Genomic DNA, 6,201 nt, shown 5'->3' on the forward strand with positions numbered 1-6,201 from the left:
CAAAGCTCAATGAGCGGGCGGGAAATGAGGAGGAGGATCATGGGCAGAGACGCACGCCAGCCCGGTTTTGCAACTGCCTCCTCTACACCCACCCCAGCCTCCTTAAGAGCTGCCCAGAGTGCAGTCGCTGCAGGCATTGGATACAAAACCATTATGGCAACCATTTCTTTACCCAAATAACACAGAGGCTACAAGCACCTCCAACTTGAAGACTATCATTGCCAACAATGGAATACAACTACGTGATTGTGTAACTTGTTATATGTATATCAATTGCAGTACAACAACAAAATTTTAATCAGCATTTCTCCTGCCTGACAATTTGGATTTTTAAGGGGCAGTGGAACGGCAGTCTGTGTCCTAGCCCAATTTTTTTCCAAGGAGGCGGGTTGGCCGATTCCAGCAGACATTTATGCCTCCCAAACCTCCTTTTAGTAGCTTTGGTTGACCAGCAACCATCATCTACAGCAACACTTTGACATTGAGTAGATTACCTGGCACCCATTTGATTCTCTGTCATTATTAAAGCATCCTTCAGAAACACCCTCACTGCCAGCATGATTGTGTCAGATTTCCACATCTGGAATTACATCAGATGAAAAAATCTGATATTATATCAGAAAAAACTGTTATTGTATCTACCACAAATGATATTATGTCTACCTAAAATGATATTTTATCTATCATAACAGATATTGCATCTTCTCCACCTATTTTATATCATCATCACTGACTTTATATCAGATTTCTACATCTGATACAACTTTTTGGCCCATGGACATAACATCAGGTAGAAAAATCTGATATAAAGTCAGTAATTTTGATATTGAATAGGTTGAGCCTATGCAATATCCATCATGATGTATATAATATCATTTTAGGTTGATATAATAGCAGTTGTGATAATACCAGTTTTTTCAGATGTAATATCACATTTTTTCATCTGATGTAATGCCAGATGTGAGAATCTGGTACAATCATATTTGCAGTGCCTTATTCTCAGTGTCTATTGCCATGGTGGGAGCCCAGGCCTCCACAATAACTGTCTATTTTTTAAACAATACATCCAAGTTTATTTAATATGCATGGTTTTTCAGAGAGTTGGATAAATTTTGTAAATATTGGAGAGAACAGAATCCAACTATTCTCATGATTCACATATCTTCAATTTACAAAAATAAACTGGTTAGCCAAATGAAGTGAACAGAGCTTTCAATGAATTCAGTACTGATTAGTTTTCTCATGATTCAGGCTTACTTAACTTAGTGGCCAAGGTTAATTTGCTAATTTTGGGGAACCCCATCCTTGATTTTGGTTTTGGCACCATGAGCTAAAATGGGCAGCCAGACAACACCACAACACTACAGCGGCGTAGCCGCCTTGGCCTCTAGTTTGTCAATCAATATGTGGATGGATGTGACTCTTGCCAACGGGTTAAATCCTCAACACAATGTTCTTTTGGGACACTGGAGCCGCTCCCAATTCCAGCGGGGCCGTGGACAGACATGAGCTATGATTTAATCACAGACCTCCCTGAATCCCGCTCCTGCAATAGCACACTGACCTTTATTGACCGCCTGACAAAAATGGCACACTTTATTCCCTGCAGAAGTCCATGAATGTGGAGCAACTAGCAGACCTGATGGCGGAGCATGTTTGGAAACTAAATGGCACTCCAAAGACTATTGTCTCTGACCAAGGAAGTTTTTTTATTTCCCAAATCACCCACGAGTTAAACAACCGACTTGACATCCGCCTCCACCAGTTGGACTGGGCCAAGTGCCTAGACAAGCTTGATCTTACATAAGTGACATCTCTAATGGATTCAGGTACTATGTTCCTAACTAATTATCTATCTAGACACTTAAATAATTGACCATCTATGTCAAATCCCTTTTTAAGAAGTATATGAAACTTTCCAATATTTGTTGAACTGCATATCCCTCTATCTATTGGACATTACAAGATTCTTGTGGTTGTGCACACTTTTTCTCTTTGTTTGAATCAGGAATTCATGGCTTCACTTGTAGTGCAAAACATAACAGTTTGGCAACAGATAGTTTTGAGCTGCCCCTCACTGTCCAACATGCTTCACAGAGGAACTTGACCAGGTAAATTTTCAATACAGATTTAATCCATCATTGAAATGTCTGCCAGTTCAGACTTATTTTAGCTTTGAGTGTAGAATGATAGAATTTAGATTCAAAAATAGAAATATCCTAGCTGCAATATGTTGGAAGATGTAATAGAGTCAAGTGGGGTAAAAGAATGAATGAGTACAAATTGAAGAAGGGATAATAGCTGAGATGAGAGATAAGAAAAATAATGGCTAATAGGTCATGCAATGAACTGAGGCTGACTTGAGGGAGAATGGAGCTGTGTTTGTCTAGATTAATTATGGGGATCAAAGTTGATTTATGCATGCATAAATCATGAAATTATAAACACTTTTTTAGGAGATCTTGTGAGTATGATTATATAATCTTACTGTAAAGGTTTTATGAATTTATGATTTATGTGTGCATAAATGAACTTTGAACACCATAAATGGCTAGGCATATCCATGAGTGAGTATGGGAATTGTTTTCATGGCCCATGATCAGTTAAACCCTATGGGTCTTTCCCCCTTGATTCCTGAGTGTGTTTGAGCAGCAGGTCAAGAAGTGTATTGGGATTGTGTTCCTCTTTGATTTTACCTTGAAGAAAAATTATGAATGTATCACATTCATACAATGTTGAGGTGAAAATATCTTCTAAGATTTTAGAATTGTTAGACTTTTTCTTCTGCTCAATAAGATCAGCCCATGATCTATATCCATTGGATACAATCTCATTCTTGAGGTTTATTTCTTTGGGAATTTTATTGGTGACTCCGTTTGAAAAACGTGTGCAATAACCCATAGCAAAATACCGTTTGAAGCGTCCCATTGCCTCAATAAGAGGAGAGAATGGGCCAAGAATTGTAGTTTTTGGATCTTTTCCATGTCTGAATCCTTCAAATAATAAATCCATCAATGCCGCTGTAAAAATGCCCCTGTCTAAAATTATGGATGCAAAAATAGGGTTTCAGAATTGGATCAAACAAATCATAGGTTTCTGTGCAGTTGACTCAATCTGATGCCACACATACATGGTGGGATTTCTGCTTCCTGAACTTTTATCTGCCAAAAATTTTCTAAATGTTTTTCTGGAAATACAAAGAAGAAGAAATAATCAGGAAGTTTCTAATTTTCATTTTGTACTGGCTGTATTCTAAGACTTACCAAGCTCATCTGCCCCAGCATCCATTTCGTCTTTTCCATGATTTGGATGATGAGATTGGACTTTTTCAGGGTTGGGGTTATCAGTCTCAGGTTGGCCATTTTCAGGGCCAGTGTCAGTTTCAGTTTCAGTTTTAGGATTCGTAGTGTCAGGCTTGACCTTTCTGGGGTTAGGGTTTCTGGCGTCAGGTTGGACTTCAGGGTTAGGGGTAGTTGCCTCAGGTTGGGATTTTGAAGAATCATCTTGGGCTTGGGTGGGACCACCCAAAAGACTCTGAGCGTCCAAATCTTCTGGATTGTGACCTGTTTTATCTGGATCTTTTCAAGTTATAAATAAAATTTTAATATATCCATGATCTAATGATCCTAAGAATGTTTGGTACGACAACTCCTATTTAAAATTGATTCAAAGAAGATCACAAAAGTATTTACCTGATGTTGCCTCTTTGAGCAGTGGTTCAGTCTTGGGTGCTAACTCTTTGGTTCCTCCTTGTTTCTGAGTAGACTTGGGAAAGAAACTGCGGAACCAATTCCAAATACGTTTAAGACCATTCCAGATGACGATGAATACTTGCTTTGCTGGTTTGTTTGTTTCATTATCTGGTCTTGTGTTTTCGAGTTCAGCCTCTGGTTTGCGAAAACTTCCATAAATTGATTCCTTGTCTCTTTCTTTTGCTTTGTCTTTATCTTTTTCATTTTCATTTTCAATTTCAGCTTCTGATTTTCGGAAACTATTATCAGCAATTGTTTCCTCTTCTCTTTCTAGGCTTTCGTGTTTAGCGTTGGAATCTAAGGAATTTGGTTCTTTCAGGATATTGCAGCCATCGGGTGATAATGTTTCTGGTTGTTTTTTGTTTACAGCTGATATCCCGTCAAATAGTTCTTGAGGCTCTTTTGCCTCGTTGAGCTTTGGCCACAGGCAACAGGAAAGTATCACAACATGAAGAAAAATAAAACATTTGGACAAATGCGGTATTTTCATAGACGCTGTGATCCAACGAAGCAATGCTATGATTAAATAGATATTATCCGGGTAGATGGAATGCCAAAATTGTCCTAAATGAGCCTTTCTATCTGCCGAATCCAAGGCAGTGATTGAGCTTGGTGGTCTATGAAATATATTCGAGTTTGACAAGTAAGGGTTCACAGGAGTGCGTGTAAAGTAAAAGAGTGTGTTCGAGGGGTGGTGGAATTCACTCAAGCAAGGAGCAGCAATCAACTAGTCCAATATAGGGCTTGGATGCAAAATTTGGAGAAGCGTTCAAGTTCAACGCTCCGAAACTCAAAGCTAATACAGGTTTGAATGCTTTGCCGTCCCGAGTCGTTCCTCGAGTTGAAGCTTTGCTGTACCGAGGCTCAAGTTTTGGCCTCTCGGGTTTGTCTTGTCTCAGTAGATTTCCTCGTCATGACGGCTGGCCCAGTGGGAACGGGGCGGCCGGAGTAGTGCAACTCGCAAAAGCTCAAGTTTGATCAGGGCCAGCACGTTTCCAGTAGAGGCTGCTTGAATCATGTCCCATTGAAGGCCTTTTTTCATCGCAATGACGGCATCACTGGTCATAGCTGCGCGAAGATTGTAACCAAGACATTGTAAAAATACATTTCTCCTTTCTTAGATGTAATATTACAATGCATTGAGAAAAAAGTTCCCAATGGCCTGACAAAGAAGGCAGATCAGCATACATCACAAGGGAGAGATAATGGTGCAAAACAAACAGGAAAAGGGGAAAGACGGTCTAAGCAAGAAAACAACAAGAGAAAAAGGGCCAGGAAGGTCATCCTGTTTCTTCATCCGGATCACAGATTCTATCCCACCCATCTTCACCTCTCCTACCAATCCTGTTCTTTGTCGTTGCCTTGAACAACAAGGATGGTGAGTGGGAAAGGAATAAAAATGGTGGACAATCCAGCCGGCCCAAGGCTGCCCTCCTTGGCCAGCGTGCAAACCTTGATCTTATAGAGCACATATTCCTGCCCACTCAGCCCGCCGGAGCTTTTCTTTTTCTCCGGGTCATCGCGAGCGGTTCATCCTTGGGAGATGGCTGAGGATGACGGTCTCCAAGGGCAGTGTTGATGATCAAAAGCTTCATCGTCAAAAAGGCCTTGCCGTTGCGAGGGCTTGGAGACCGGCGAGCTTGGGAAGGTTGAGCTTCTGGCGTCAGTCCCGAGTATCGAGGGACCATTATAAGTTGCTACCACCCTCTTCGCCCAGAAGGCTTGGCAACAAGGAGTGATGCCTAGCCAAGTGATGTGGTTTATTGTCACACTTGATGATCGCCAGTGCCATCGCCGCCTTGTTTCTGCTGAGGTCCACCTGCACCTGCATTGTTTTCTACACAAATGCACACAAAGATTCCCAATTAGCGTTTTACTCTCTTGCTCCAAGATTGAAGAGCCCATGAATGGACTAACCTCAACGGGATCGCTGATCCGGATATATGACGCCCATCGAGTGGCCTCCCCCTGGTCCTCGGGACTGTGATGTGACGTCAAGACTCTTTGTTGTAAATCTTTGACTTTATTTTCAACCAGTAGTAATAGAAAATGAATAGAGATAATATCCTAGACAAGACAACTGAACACGATGACGACAACAATGATAAGAACTCAAACTAAAGAACAATTAAGCGTTTTACTCCTAATGTGTTTACTTGAAGTTACTCCTCCTAAACCGACTTGATGTTTCCTTGACTTGAGCGAGCTGTATCGCTGATTCTCGAATCACTAGGGCTTTCGGAGTCTTGATCTTCTTGTACTTGATTCCAATCGACTCGAGTGGTTGTAAGCGAGAAAGCCGAGAGAAAAAGAAACTTCCAAGTTTGCGAGTTCAGGAACACCCAGCCTCCACGATTGCATTTACATAATGCATATCCAAAATGCATAAGTGCTCGAATTACCCTCAACAGGGACGCCAACTGCCACCGGGTCCAACACGGGGCATTTT

This window comes from Puccinia triticina, chromosome 15A (genome assembly GCF_026914185.1).
Source record: "Puccinia triticina chromosome 15A, complete sequence".
In the NCBI taxonomy this organism is placed as follows: domain Eukaryota; kingdom Fungi; phylum Basidiomycota; class Pucciniomycetes; order Pucciniales; family Pucciniaceae; genus Puccinia; species Puccinia triticina.